The sequence below is a fragment of the Magnolia sinica genome, chromosome 4 (assembly GCF_029962835.1).
Source record: "Magnolia sinica isolate HGM2019 chromosome 4, MsV1, whole genome shotgun sequence".
Classification (NCBI taxonomy): domain Eukaryota; kingdom Viridiplantae; phylum Streptophyta; class Magnoliopsida; order Magnoliales; family Magnoliaceae; genus Magnolia; species Magnolia sinica.
Window position 1 is genome coordinate 56,366,940 of NC_080576.1, and position 17,127 is coordinate 56,384,066.

The following is a 17,127-nucleotide window of genomic DNA, read 5'->3' on the forward strand; positions in this document are numbered from 1 at the left end:
CTGAAGAGATAATTTTGTGCTCCATCTAAGCTAAGTGTGCCTATTTAATATTCTCTTTCCTTAGCTTTATTTAATTGATTTTGTTTCTTATATTCCAATCTGATTTGATAAAGAGGAATTATTATTCCCTTTCTTTGGAATCAAAATCAATTAAGGCAAGCCCTATTTGGTTTAATTTAAAATCTATTAGAATTAGAACCATTGTAATCGAGTACTGGACATTGAACTTGGACATTCAATCATCTACTTTGATTTGGTTCTACCGGGCTGCTACAACGAAGGAGATATTCAGGTATTTTACATATTGTAAATTCCTTTCTATTATTTTGGTTTCTTTCAAGATTTGTCAGAAAAATCTTGTTGTATTGGTTATCTGAGGAGAGCCAGGAAAACTCAGAAGTGGGGTTTTTTTAATTGTGTAAGCCCACATACAAAGACACAATTGTAAGGGTTTTGGGTGAACCTGGGAAAACCTATTTTTAGTGAACGCTAATATCCCCTGTGTGAGGATATTAGGAGTGGAGTAGCTTTTTGTGTGGCTGTTGGATAACAGTTGGTGAACACACAGGCGAACCACTATAATCCCTTGAGTTGTGGTTGATTGATTTATTCTTTTAATCTTTTAATTAATTTTTGTGGGATGTATGTATGGTGGTGAATGTTGTAATTATTTCAAGCTTTGTGAGAATGTTGTAATAGCTTAGAATTTACTTTCTGCTATTCCTTTATAAGCTTGATTTTCAATTTCATTTGAAAGTTGTTCCAGCAAGGTTGCCCTGCCATTTTTATGGTGTATGGCTGTCCCTAGAACAATACATTTTTAATTACAAGTTATTTCATTTCAGTTTGTATTTAATTCTGTATTCCTCTTCGATTTGAGACTTGATACAAAGACCTTTCTAGAAATAAGGTTGTCCTACCATAAACTCTGTTTTTGGTGTAAGGTTGTCCTTAGAACAACGTTTGTATCAACCTCTCAAGATCTGAATTTTGAGGTTATTTTAATTTACTGCATTGTGATTTACTTTGGCTATCATTTCCTTTTATTTCCGCTGTTATAAGTTTTTATTTGGCATTGTCCTATTCACCCCCCCTCTAGGACATATAGCTTGGCCTTTTCAAGTGGTATCAGAGCCTAATAGCTCGTTTTTTGGATTTAATTCCTGAGCTAACGATTTAAGCTATTTAAGATGTCAAATTTTGATAGCCTTTCAGTCACTAGGCCTCCACCCTTTGATGGCTCCAACTATGCTTATTGGAAAGCCAGAATGAGGATCTTCCTCAAATCAATAGATGAAAATGTGTGGCAAGCCACAGTGACTGAATGGAATCCTCCTATCATGGAAGTTACTGGGGTTGATGGTTCAAAATCTATGAAAACCACACCATATTACCAATGGACCACCCTTCAGAAAAGTGAGAGTAGTGCAAATGCTAAAGCACTAAATGCAATTACTTGCGCACTATCACCGGATGAGTTCAAAAGAATCATTTCTTGTGATACTGCAAAGCAAGCTTGGGATATATTAGAAATGACACACGAGGGTACTACAATTGTCAAAAAATCTAAAGTCCAACTCCTCATAACCAGATTTGAAGAAATTCACATGGAGGAAAATGAAATGTTTATGGACTTCTACACTAGATTGAATGACATTATAAACTCAATGTGGGGTCTTGGCGATAAAATCCCAGAAAGTAAAGTATGTGCAAAAATACTACGCTCACTTCCTGAATGGTTCAATTCTAAAGTAACCGCAATCCAGGAACTTCGTGATATGGATAATATGAGGGTTGAAGAACTAGTTGGTTCTCTACAAACCTACGAGTTAAATTTTAAAGCTCCTAAAGGTAAATCTATCGCGCTAAAATCTTCTAAATGTAATTCAGAAGAAAATTCTGATTCAGAAGATGATATGGCTCTTTTAGCTAAAAAATTTTACAAAATTTTCAAAAGCAAGAAAAGAGTTGATTTTCAAAAATCAAATGATAAAAAGAAGTTTAGACCCAAATCTAGAAAATCTTTGAAAGATAGTCAATGTTACAACTGTCAAGAATATGGGCACTTAGCAAATAGATGTCTTAAAAGGGACAAACCCAAGAAGAAGGGTATGTTGGCTACATGGGATGAATCATCTGATTCTGAAGGTTCTTCTGAATCAGAAGATTCTGAAACTGAGTCGGGCAATGAGGTCAAAGCTCTTATGACTCTAGCCAAATTCACATTTTCAGATAATGACTCTACAAGTGAAGAAAATCTGAATAGTGAATGTGAAAATGAAGATGATCTTCAAGACGCTTACAATGCCTTATATAAGAAAAGTTGTAAAATTGCTGTCAAACTTAAACTTCAAAAAGAAAAGTTTTCTAAACTCAAAAATTGTTTTGAATCGCTTGTTTTAGAAAAATCACAAATTTCAGATTGTTTTGAAAAATCGAAATGCGATTTGGAATTCAAAAACTCCCTAATTGTTGATTTAAAATCTGAAATTGAGAAACTTAAAACTGAAGTATCTCTTCTGAGTTTAAAGGACACATGGAAATATGCCCAAGGTGATCCAAAGTTAGAAAAACTTTTATCCGGATCTAGAAAATGTGGCGATCGATCCGGGTTGGGCTATGATAAAAATCTACCTCCTAAACAAAAGTATACTCCTCCTATGTTTGTTAAAGGAGAGTCCTCAAACTCAAAAGGGAAAAGTACTTATCAAGTTTTTTCTAAAAATTCAAAAACTTTTCAAAAACCTAGAAACAGCCATGTCAACTTTAATCAGAATCGAAATCCACTAGCTGAAAAGATAGTTGATTTACTCAAGGAGCTATTAAAATCTAACTCTATAGGTCATTCCTACAAGTATACACAAAAGAAGACCAACTATGTTCCTAAACCCAAAACAGTTATGAAATGGGTTCCTAAAGTCACCTGCTTGGTTGCTCACACTGCTTTCAAAGCAACAAGTCATTCAAAGTGGTACCTATACAGTGGATGCTCCAGGCATATGACAGGTGACAAAGCCTTATTCACCGATCTGAAAGATATGACTGATGGTTCAGTCACATTTGGTGATGGTAGCAACTGCAAGATTATAGGCCAAGGTACGGTTCAACTTTTTAATCTTCCGGTGTTTAAAAATGTTTTATACGTTGAAGGCCTAAAGCACAACTTGCTTAGTATATCACAAATATGTGATAATAACCATAATGTTCGGTTTTCTAATCAAAGCTGTGAAATTCTAAACAATAAGGGTTCTGTAATATTAACTGGACGTAGAACGTCTAAAAATTGCTATATTATTAGTGAATCCAGCTCATCTAATCAAACATGTTACATGGTCCATGTAATGCCCCGATTTCTAAAACCCGAGTACGAGACTCGTTTTCAAAAATTTGGGAGTTAATGAATCAGAGAAACAGCGGAAAGTAAACTCAGAGTGCGATAGCCAAAAGAAGCATGCATATTCATGAGAGCTCAAAATTTGACCCGCTCAGCTGGGGGTCTTAGTTTAGGTCTATCTTAGAGTTTCTTTAATAACAAGGGAGGGAAAGGTTCTACCTTTCACTGTTGGGTCCAATCCGAACTCTGGGCTGGCGTACAAGCACCCACTGCTTCCTACTCCTTCCTCTCCTTTCTCTCTCTTTTCTTTCTCTCTGCCACTCAAGTGGTGTGGCTGCAAACTCACACTGACTCGGCTCGGTCCATCTTCCACGGACTAAGTGGGGACAGTGCGCGTTGAGCTCACCAAACGCTCACCCTATCACTCTGTTTTCTCTCTTTTCTCTCACTGCTAACCTCTTCTCTGTGTGGAGGCTGGGAGGGCTGAACCTTACCTTATATAGGCAGAGAAGGAGAAGGCTGACGGTAGGTGTTATTGTAGCCTCGGGAGACAGCGGCTACGTCGCCGCCCTCCCCATCCTAAAAAAAGGAGAAGTTTCAGACCTTCTGCCTATCCTCATGATGGGGAATGGACGGTCCATCTTCATCTCTCTTGTTCCTATGAGCAGGTCTAAACCCTTATATGCTTTTGATTAGGGGACCCATGTGAGTGAAATGGACGGTGTGGATCGTCCGGAAAATGACCAGGGTAGGCCACCTAGAAGCTCAAAGGTCGATTCTTTTAAACAGGGCGCTGGCGGGAACGTTCCTGAGAAATTTGTTTGTAATATGGTTCGGTTAACCGTGGTTTGTTATTAAGTAATCATCCAATACACCTTGTGCATTATTATTTGAGGTGTACGTGCGCCTAGCTTTGGGGGCTCATCACGACTCTGGTGCTTGATCCGCCCCGCTCAACTATCTTGGGGACTGATCATAAGGGTCCCGGCCCAATTTGGGGCGGGGCCGAGGCCCAGGTGGGTCGTATCATGCCTTTCAGGGCTGAATTTGGCCCGAATGATGTGATCTATTGGTTAATTGAGTTCGATACTTGTTTTCAACGATTAAATATGTGTCTTCAAAGCAAAGATACCTTATTGCCTATCCGTTGGCTCTCGGGGATTTAGTCCTTGAAATAATGCCAACACAAGTTGTCTAAAAAAAATGATCTAGCTTAGGTTATTTTATCATGCTTACCTCTTTGATTGGTGTGGAGCGTAAGTTGAGTCTCCCGAGTTGTGGCGGATGGTCTCAATGCTGCTTGGAAAATCCTAACCTGTGCGTGTTAAGTCAAGTCATTAGGTTAACGGTTGCTATATTATTAGTGAATCCAGCTCATCTAATCAAACATGTTACAGTCCATACAGACGAGACTAACTTATTGCACAAACGTCTTGGACATGTACATTATCGAAATTTATATCGATTGAGCAAACGAGAACTTGTAAGAGGTTTACCCAAACTTCAAAAATTAGATAAAATATGTGGTGAGTGCCAGATAGGCAAACAAACAAAGAACTCACACAAAAAGGTGAATTCAAATACCACATCAAGACCACTCGAACTTCTCCACATGGATCTGATAGGACCTACTAGAATGGAAAGTCGTGGTGGTAAAAAGTATATCTTGGTAATAGTTGATGACTTTACCAGATTTACTTGGGTAGTCTTCTTAAGGGATAAATCTGAAACGCTTGAAGAAAGTTCTCAAAAGGATTCAAACTGAAAAATCCTCTCAAATCAGTAAAATTCGTAGTGATCATGGATCTGAATTTGAGAATAGCAATTTTGAGAAGTTCTGTACCGACCAAGGAATATTACATGAATTCTCTGCTCCCAAAACTCCACAACAAAATGGAGTTGTAGAAAGAAAAATAGGGTGCTTCAAGAAATGGCTAATGTCATGTTGAATAGCATGAAGCTCTCTAAAAATCTTTGGGCTGAAGCAGTTAACACAGCTTGCTATATTATTAACCGAGTATACACTAGAAAAGATAATAATAAAACAGCTTATGAATTGTGGTTCAATAAAAAGCCTACTGTTAAATACTTTCAAGTTTTTGGCAGCAAGTGCTATATTTTACGTGATCGTGAAAATTTGGGAAAGTTCGATACGAAGAGTGATGAAGGTTTTTCTAGGATACTCTTTAAACAGTCGAGCTTATAGAGTTCTGAACAAAAGGACTGGTGTGATTCAAGAATCTATTAATGTTGTCATTGATGATCACTTAAACACACCAATCTCTAATTCAGATAATGATGAAGTACTAATCATTGATAAACCCGATACTTCATCGAATCAGACTGATTCAGAGTTAAGGACTGTTAAAAATCATCCAACCACACAAATTCTTGGAAACCCTCTCACCGGTGTTCGCACCCCTAGACAACTTGAGGATATATGTAATTATGTATGTTTTACATCCCAAATTGAACCATCTAACGTAAAAGAAGCTCTGGCTGATGAAAACTGGATTGTTGCGATGCAAGATGAACTCAACCAATTCGTAAGAAATGATGTTTGGTATCTCGTACCAAGACCTAAAGATAAACACATCATTGGAACAAAATGGATTTTCAAAAATAAGTCTGATGAATGTGGAAATATAATTAGAAACAAGGCTAGACTGGTGGTACAAGGTTATACTCAAATTGAAGGGATTGATTTCAATGAAACCTTTGCACCAGTAGCACGTCTTGAATCTATCAGATTATTTATATCCATTGCATGTTTTAGAAAGATAAAGATCTATCAGATGGATGTGAAAAGTGCTTTTTAAATGGCGATTTATATGAAGAAGTCTATGTTGAACGGCTAATGGGATTTGAAGATTCCAAAAATATTGATCATGTATATCGGCTTAAAAAGGCACTTTATGGATTAAAACAAGCACCTATGGCATGGTATGAGAAACTAACCAAATATCATTTAACTCATAATTTTCAAATGGGATCTGTTGATAAAACTCTGTTTGTTAAGAAACATAATGATCATATCTTAATGGTACAGATTTATGTTGATGATATCATTTATGGATCAACTTGTACTGACTTGACTACTGAGTTTGCAGATTTGATGAAATCACAGTTCGAAATGAGCATGGTTGGGGAATTGACTTATTTCCTTGGATTGCAAGTAAAGCAACAACCTGAAGGAATATTCATTTCTCAATCTAAGTATGCCTTGAATCTAATCAAGAGATTTGGATTTGAGAATGGCAAGAATTTCGATACTCCTATGAGTACTACCCTGAAACTATCAAAAGACTCTAATGGTAAAAATGTTGACTCAAAACTTTATCAGAGTATGATTGGTAGTTTGTTATATTTAACTGCTAGTAGACCTGATATTTCTCTAAGTATTGGTATTTGCGCAAGATATCAATCTGATCCAAAAGAATCTCACTTGATTGCTGTCAAGCGAATTATTAGATATGTCGCAAGTACTGTAAATCTTGGTCTCTGGTATCCTCATGAAACCAATGTTCAATTAGCTGGGTACTCGGATGCTGACTGGGCTGGTAATCTAGATGATAGAAAATCAACCAGTGGTGGTTGTTTTTTCATTGGAAATTGTCTAGTTTCCTGGTTTAGTAAGAAACAAAATTCTATATCACTTTCAACAGCTGAAGCTGAGTATATTGCAGCTGGTAATGCATGTACACAGCTTGTTTGGATGCAAAGAAGGAAAAACTAAAGTACCTTTCAAATGTCTAAAAATTGACCCAATCCGACATTAAATGATGGAGTTATAGGTGTCTCCATTGGATCGCGCGATTTGTAAAGATTAACACTCAAAATTGTAAAACAACGATCGAAGAGTTCCATCGTGCTTAAGGCATATCGAACGGTCTCTGAATTAGGCAATTCTGGTGCAACTTGGAAACTTAATAGGTTACCATTGCAATGATCTGAAATAGTCAAAATTTGACCTCTGAAGAGAGAGTTATGAGGGTTACTATTGGACAAGGAGATGAAGGAAAACTTCAGGACCGACGACAGTGATCCCACTTACGGATGCCCAAATGGTCTTAGAATACAACGATTCCATTCAGAAGTGAAAGAGAACTAAAGTACCTTTCAAATTACCAAAAATCCACCCAATCCAACATCAAATGAAGGTGTTATAGGCATCTCCATTGGATCACGCAATTTGAAAAGTTTAACACTTCATATTGTAAAATGACGTCGAAGAGTTCCAATGTGCTTTAGGCATATCGAACGGTCTCTAAATTAGGAAATTCTGGCGCAACTTGGAAACTTAACTAGTTACCATTGCAATGAGCTGAAATAGTCAAAATTTGACCTCTGAAGAGAGAGTTATGAGGGTTACTATTGGACAAGGAGGCGAAGGAAAAATTCAGGACCGATGACTGCGATCCCAGTTACGAATGTCTAAATGGTCTCAGAATACGACGATCCCAGTCAGAAAAGAAAGAGTACAAAAGTACCTTTCAAATGTCTAAAAATTGACCCCATCCGACATTAAATGATGGAGTTATAAGCGTCTCCGTTGGATCACGCTATTTACAAAGATTAACACCCCAAATTGTAAAACGACGATCGAAGAGTTCCATCGTGCATTGGGCATATTGAACGGTCTCTGAATTACGCAATTCTGGTGCAACTTGGAAACTTAACAGGTTACCATTACAATGATTTGAAATAGTTAAAATTTGACCTTTCAAGAGGGAGTGATGAGGGTTACTATTGGACAAGGAGATAAAGGAAAAATACAGGATTGATGACTGCGATCCCACTTATGGATGCCCAAATGGTCTCGGGATATGACAATTCCATTCAGAAATGAAAGAGAACTAAAGTACCTTTCATATTACCAAAAATCGACCCAATCTGACATCAAATGAAGGAGTTATGGGCATCTCCATTGGATCACGCAATTTGAAAAGTTTAACACTCCATATTGTAAAATGACTTCAAAGAGTTCTAATGTGCTTTAGGCATATGGAACGGTCTCTAAATTAGGAAATTCTGGCGCAACTTGGAAACTTAACTAGTTACCATTGCAATGAGCTAAAATAGTCAAAATTGGACCTCAAAACAGAGAGTTATGAGGGTTACTATTGGACAAGGAGGCGAAGGAAAAATTCAGGACCGATGACTGCGATCCCAGTTATGGATGCCCAAATGGTCTCAGAATACGACGATCCCAATCAGAAAAGAAAGAGCACTAAAGTACCTTTCAAATTACCAAAAATTGAGCCAATCATACATCAAATGATGGAGTTATAGGCGGCTCCGATGGATCGCTCGATTTGGAAAGATTAACACTCCATATTGTAAAATGATGGTCAAAGAGTTCCAACGTGCTTTTGGCATATCGTACGGTCTCTGAATTAGGCAATTCTGGTGCAACATGGAAGCTTGACAAGTTACCATTGCAATGAGCTGAAATTGGCAAAAATTGACCTCTAAAGAGAGAGGGTTATGAGGGTTAGTATTGGATAATGAGATGAAGGAAAAATTCAGGACCGACGACTGCGATCCCACTTACAGATGCCCTTATGGTCCAGGAATATGACGATTCTAGTCAGAAATGAAAGAGCACTAAAGTACCTTTCAAATTACGAAAAATCGACCCAATCCGACATCAAATGATGGAGTTATAGGCGTCTCTGTTGGATCGCGTGATATGGAAAGATAAACACTCCATATTGTAAAATGACGATCGAAGAGTTCCAACGTGCTTTTGGCATATCGAACGGTCTCTGAAATGGGGAATTCTTATGCGACTTGGAAGCTTTACAAGTTACCATTCCAATATGTTGAAATAGTCTAAATTGGACCTCTAAAGAGAGAGTTATGAGGGTTTCTTTTGGACTACGAAGTGGAGGAAAAATTTAGGACCGACGACTAAGATACCACTTATGGATGCCCAAATGGTCTCGGAGTACACCGATTCCAATCTGAAATGAAAGAGCTAAAAGTACCTTTCAAATGACCCAAAATCAACCCAATCTGACATCAAATGATGGAGTTATAGGCGTCTCCATTCGATCGTGGGATTTACAAAGATTAACACTCCAAATTGTAAAACGACGATTGAAGAGTTCCATTGCGCTTTGGGCATATCGAACGATCTCTGAATTAGGCAATTCTGGTGCAACTTGCATACTTAACAGGTTACCATTGCAATGAGCTGAAATAGTCAAAATTTGACCTCAGAAGAGGGAGTTATGAGGGTTACTATTGGACAAGGAGATGAAGGAAAAATTTAGGACTGATGACTGGGATCCCACTTACGGATGCCCAAATGGTCTCAGAATATGACGATCCATTCAAAAATGAAAGAGAACTAAAGTACCTTTCAAATGACCAAAAATTGACCCAATCTAACATCAAATGAAGGAGTTATAAGCATCTCCATTGGATCGCCCAATTTGAAAAGTTTAACACTCCATATTGTAAAATGACGTCGAAGAGTTCCAATGTGCTTTAGGCATATCGAACGGTCTCTAAATTAGGAAATTCTGGCCCAACTTGGAAACTTAACTAGTTACCATTGTAATGAGCTAAAATAGTCAAAATTTGACCTCTGAAGAGGGCGTTATGAGGGTTGTTATTGGACAAGGAGATGATGGAAAAATTCAGGACTGATGACTACGATCCAACTTACGAATGTCAAAACGGTATCGGAGTATGACGATTCCGGTCTGAAATGAAAGAGCACTAAAGTGCCTTTCAAATGTCCAAAAATTGACCCAATCCAACTTTAAATGATGGCGTTATAGCCGTCCCCATTGGATCATGCAATTTAGAAAGATTAACACTCCATATTATAAAATGATGATCGAAGAGTTCCGACGTGCGTTTGGCATATCGAACGGTCTCTGAATTAGGCAATTCTGGTGCAACTTGGAAACTTAATAGGTTACCATTGCAATGATCTGAAATTGTCAAAATTTGACCTCTAAAGAGGGAGTTGTGAGGGTTACTATTAGACAAGGAGAAGAACGAAAAATTCAGGACCAACGACTGCGATCCCACTTACGGATGCCCAAATGGTCTCGGAATACGACGATTCCATTCAGAAGTGAAAGAGAACTAAAGTACCTTTCAAATTACCAAAAATTGACCCAATCCGACATCAAATGAAGGAGTTATAGGCATCTCCATTAGATCACGCAATTTGAAAAGTTTAACACTCCATATTGTAAAATGACATCGAAGCAATCCAATGTGCTTTAGGCATATTGAATGGTCTCTAAATTAGGAAATTCTGGCGCAACTTGGAAACTTAACTAGTTCTATTGCAATGAGCTGAAATAGTGAAAATTTGACCTTTGAAGAGATAGTTATGAGGGTTACTATTGGACAAGGAGGTGAAGGAAAAATTCGGGACCGATGACTGCGATCCCAGTTACGGATGTCCAAATGGTCTCGGAATACGACGATCCTACTCAGAAAAGAAAGAGTACTAAAGTACCTTTTAAATGTATAAAAATTGACCCAACCCGACATTAAATGATGGAGTTATAGGCGTCTCCATTGGATCACGCGATTTACAAAGATTAACACTCTAAATTGTAAAATGACGATCGATGAGTTCCATCGTGCTTTGGGCATATTGAATGGTCTCTAAATTAGGCATTTCTGGTGCAACTTGGAAACTTAACAGGTTACCATTACAATGATCTGAAATAGTCAAAATTTGACCTCTGAAGAGGGAGTTATGAGGGTTACTATTGGACAAGGAGATGAAGGAAAAATTCAGGACTGATGACTGCGATCCCCATTATGGATGCCCAAATGGTCTCGGAATACGACAATTCCTTTCAGAAATGAAAGAGAGCTAAAGTACCTTTCAAATTACCAAAACTTGACCCAATCCGACAACAAATGAAGGAGTTATGGGCATCTCCATTGGATCACGCAATTTGAAAAGTTTTACACTCCATATTGTAAAATGACGTCGAAGAGTTCCAATGTGCTTTAGGCATATCGAACGGTCTCTAAATTAGGAAATTCTCGCTTAACTTGGAAACTTAACTAGTTATCATTGTAATGAGCTGAAGTAGTCAAAATTTGACCTCTGAACAGAGAGTTATGAGGGTTACTATTGGACAAGGAGGCAAAGGAAAAATTCAGGACCGATGACTGCAATCCTTGTTACGGATGCCCAAATGGTCTCGTAATACGACAATTAAAGAGTTATAGGCGTCTCCGATGGATCGCTAGATTTGGAAAGATTAACACTTCATATTGTAAAATGATGATCGAAGAGTTCCAACGTGCTTTTGGTATATCGAACGGTCTCTGAATTAGAAAATTCTTGTGCAACTTGGAACTTAACAGGTTACCATTGCAATGAGCTGAAATAGTCAAAATTTGACCTCTGAAGAGGGAGTTATGAGGGTTACAATTGGACAAGGAGATGAAGGAAAAATTCAGGACCGATGACTGAGATCCCAGTTACGGATGCCCAAATGGTCTAGGAATACAACGATCCCAGTCAGAAATGAAAGTGCACTAATGTACCTTTCAAATGTCTAAAAATTGACTGAATCCGACATTAAATGATGGAGTTATAGGCATCTCCATTGCAACACATGATTTTGAAAGATTAACACTCCATATTGTAAAGCAACAATCGAAGAGTTCCATCATGCTTTGGGAATATTAAACAGTCTCTGAATTAGGTAATTTTAGCGCAACTAGGAAACTTAACAAGTTACCATTGCCATGAGCTGAAATAGTCTAAATTTGACCTCTGAAGAGAGAGTTATGAGGGTTATTATTGGATAAGGAGATGAAGGAAAACTTCAGGACCGACGACTACGATCCCACTTACGCATGCCCAAATGGTCTCGGAATACAACAATTCCAGCCAGAAATGAAATAGCACTAAAGTACCTTTCAAATTACCAAAAATCGACCCCATCCGACATCAAGTGATGGTGTTATGGGCATTTCTGTTGGATCGCGCAATTTAGAAAGATTAACACTCCATATTGTAAAATGACGATCGAAGAGTTCCAACGTGCTTTTGGCATATCGAACGGTCTTTGAATTAGGCAATTCTGGTGCAACTTGGAAGCTTGACAAGTTGCCATTGCAATGAGCTGAAATAGTCTAAATTCGACCGTTGAAGAGAGAGTTATGAGGGTCACTATTGGATAAGGAGATGAAGGAAAAATTCAGGACCGACGATTGCCATCCCACTTACGGATGCCCAAATGGTCTCGGAATATGACGACTCTAGTCAGAAATTAAAGAGCACTAATGTACCTTTCAAATGACCAAAAATTGACCCAATCCAACATCAAATGATGGAGTTATAGGCGTCTCCGTTGGATCGCATGATTTGGAAAGATTAACACTCCATATTGTAAAATGACGATCGAAGAGTTCCATCGTGCTTTGGGCATATCGAACGGTCTCTGAATTAGGCAATTCTGGTGCAACTTGGAAACTTAACAAGTTACCATTGCAATGAGCTGAAATAGTCAAAATTTGACCTCTAAAGAGAGAGTTATGAGGGTAACTATTGGACAAGGAGATGAATGAAAAATTCAGGACCTACGACTGCGATCCCACTTACGGATACCCAAATGGTCGCGGAATAGGACGATTCCAGTCAGAAATGAAAGAGCACTAAAGTACCTTTCAAATGACCAAAAATCGACCCAATCTGACATTAAATGATGGAGTTATAGGCAACTCCATTTGATCACGCGATTTGGAAAGATTAACACTCCATATTGTAAAAGGACGATCGAAGAGTTCCAGCGTGCTTTTGTCATATCGAACGGTCTTTGAATTAGGCAATTCTGGTGCAACTTGGAAGCTCGACAAGTTACCATTGCAATGTGATAAAATAGTCTAAATTTGACTTTACAAGAGAGACTTATGAGGGTTACTATTGGAGAAGGAGGTTGAGGAAAAATTCAAGACTAACGGCTGCGATCCCACTTACGGATGCCCATATGGTCTAGGAATACGACGAATCCAGTCAGAAATGAAAGAGCACTAAAGTACCTTTCAAATTACAAAAAATTGACCCAATCCGACATCAAATGATGGAGTTATAGGCATCTCTGTTGGATCACGCAATTTACATAGATTAATACTCCATATTGTAAAATGACGATCGAAGAGTTCCATCGTGCTTTGGGCATATCGAACGGTCTCTGAATTAGGCAATTCTGGAAAGATTAAATGATGTAGTTATAGGCATCTCCATTGGATCACTCGATTTGGAAAGATTAACACTCCATGTTGTCAAATGACGATCAAAGAGTTCCAACGTGCTTTTGGCATATTGAACGGTGTTTGAATTAGGCAATTCTGGTGTAACTTGGAAGCTTTACAAGTTACCATTTCTATGAGCTGAAATAGTCTAAATTTGACCTCTAAAGAGTGAGGGTTATGAGGGTTACTATTAGATAAGGGGATGAAGGAAAAATTTAGGACCGACGACTACGATCACACTAATGGATGCCCAAATGGTCTCAGAATATGACGATTCTAATCAGAAATGAAAGAGCTCTAAAGTACCTTTCAAATTACCAAAAATTGACCCAATCCGACATCAGATGAAGGAGTTATAGGCATCTCCTTTTGATCAAGCAATTTAAAAATTTTAACACACCATATTGTAAAATGAGGTCGAAGAGTTCTAATGTGCTTTTGCTATATCGAACGGTCTCTGAATTAGGAAATTCTGGCGCAACTTGGAAACTTAACTAGTTACCATTGCAATGAGCTGAAATAGTCAAAATTGGACCTCTGAAGAGAGAGTTATGATAGTAACTATTGGACAGGGAGATGAAGGAAAAATTCAAGACCGACGACTGCGATCCCACTTACGGATGCCCAAATGGTCTCGGAATACAACGATTCCAGTCAGAAATGAAAGAGCACTAAAGTACCTTTCAAATTACCAAAAATTGACCCAACCCTACATCAAATGATGGAGTTATAGGCGTCTTCGATGGATTGCGCGATTTGGAAAGATTAACACTCCATATTGTAAAATGACGATTGAAGAGTTCCAACGTGCTTTTAACATATCGTACGGTCTCTGAATTAGGCAATTCTGGTGCAACATGGAAGCTTGAAAAGTTACCATTGCAATGAGCTAAGATTGGAAAAATTTGACCTCTAAAGAGAGACAGTTATGAGGGTTTGTATTGGATAGGGAGATGAAGGAAAAATTCAGGACTGACGACTGCTATCCCATTTACGGATGCCCTTATGGTCCCGGAAAACGACAAATCCAGTCAGAAATGAAAGAGCACTAAAGTACCATTCAAATTACAAAAAATTGATATAAACGGCTCTGTTGGATCACGTGATGTGGAAAGATAAACACTCCATATTGTAAAATGACGATCGAAGAGTTCAAACGTGCTTTTGGCATATCGAACGGTCTCTGAATAGGGGAATTCTGGTGCAAGTTGGAAGCTTTACAAGTTACCATTACAATGTGCTGAAATAATCTAAATTGGACCTCTGAAGAGAGAGTTATTAGGGTTTTTATTGGACTATGAAGTGGAGGAAAAATTGAGGACCGACGACTAAGATACCACTTATGGATGCCCAAATGGTCTCGGAATACACTGATTCCATTCTGAAATGAAAGAGCGCTAAAGTACCTTTTAAATGACCAAAAATTGACCCAATCCGAAATCAAATGATGGAGTTATAGGCGTCTCCATTCTATCACATGACTTGCAAAGATTAACACTTCAAATTGAAAAACGATGATCGAAGAGTTCCATCGTGCTTTGGGCATATCGAACGGTCTCTGAATTAGGTAATTCTAGTGCAACTAGGAAACTTAACAGGTTACCATTGCAATGAGCTAAAATAGTCAAAATTTGACCTCTGAAGGAGTTATGAGGATTACTATTGGACAAGGAGATGAAGGAAAAATTCAGGACCGATGATTGCGATCCCACGTACGGATGCCCAAATGGTCTCGGATACGACGATTCCATTCAGAAATGAAAGAGAACTAAAGTACCTTATAAATGACAAAAAATCGACCCAATCCGACATCAAATGAAGGAGTTATAGGCGTCTCCATTGGATCGCGCAATTTGAAAAGTTTAACACTCCATATTGTAAAATGATGTCGAAGAGTTCCAACGTGCTTTTGGCATATCGAACGGTCTCTGAATTAGGCAATTCTGGTGCAACTTGGAAACTTAATAGGTTACCATTACAATGAGCTGAAATAGTCAAAATTTGACCTCTGAAGAGAGAGTTATGAGGGTTACTATTGGACAAGGAGGCGAAGGAAAAATTTAGGACTTATGACTACGATCCCAGTTACGGATGCCCAAATGGTCTTGGAATACGACGATTCCAGTCAGAAATGAAAGAGCACTAAAGTACCATTCAAATGACCAAATCCGACAATAAATGATGGAGTTATCAGCTTCTCTGTTGGATCGCCCGATTTGGGAAGATTAACACTCCATATTGTAAAATGACAATCGAAGAGTTCCAACGTGCTTTTGGCATATCGAACGGTCTCTAAATAGGGGAATTCTGGTGCAACTAGGAAGCTTTACAAGTTACCATTGCTATGAGCTAAAATAGTCTAAATTTGACCTCTAAAGAGAGAGAGTTATACAGGTTACTAATGGACAAGGGGATGAAGGAAAAATTTAGGACCGACGAATGCGATCCCACTTACAAATAGCCAAATGGTCTCGGAATACGACGATCCCAGTCAGAAATGAAAGTGCACTAAAGTACCTTTCAAATGTCTAAAAATTGACCCAATCCGACATTAAATGATGGAGTTATAGGCATCTCTGTTGGAACGCATTATTTGGAAAGTTTAACACACCATATTGTAAAATGACGTCGAAGAGTTCCAACGAGCTTTTGGCATATCGAACGATCTCTGAATTAGGAAATTCTGGCGCAACTTGGAAACTTAACTAGTTACCATTGCAATGAGCTGAAATAGTCAAAATTGGACCTCTAAAGAGAGAGTTATGATGGTTACTATTGGACAAGGAGATGAAGGAAAAATTCATGACCGATGACTGCGATCCCACTTATGGATGCCCAAATGGTCTCGGAATATGACGATTCCAGTCAAAAATGAAAGAGCACTAAAGTACCTTTCAAATTAGCAAAAATTGACCCAATCCTACATCAAAGGATGGAGTTATAGGCATCTCCGATGGATCGCTTGATTTGGAAAGATTAACACTCCATATTGTAAAATGACGATTGAAGAGTTCCAACGTGCTTTTGGCATATCGAACGGTCTCTGAATTAGGCAATTCTGGTGCAACATGGAAGCTTGACAAGTTACCATTGCAATGAGCTGAAATTGGTAAAATTTGACCTCTAAAGAGAGAGAGTTATGAGGGTTAGTATTGGATAAGGAGATGAAGGAAAAATTCAGGACCGACGACTGCGATCCCACTTACGGATGCCCAAATGGTCTCGGAATACGACGAATCCAGTCAGAAATGAAAGAGCACTAAAGTACCTTTCAAGTTACCAAAAATCGACCCAATCCAACATCAAATGATAGAGTTATAGGCATCTTTGTTGGATCGCGTGATTTGGAAAGATTAACACTCCATATTGTAAAATGACGATCGAAGAGTTCCAACGTGCTTTTGGTATATCGAACGGTCTCTGAATAGGGGAATTCTGGTGAAACTTGGAAGCTTTACAGGTTACCATTACAATGTGCTGAAATAGTCTCAATTGGACATTTGAAGAGAGAGTTATTAGGGTTTCTATTGGACTATGAAGTG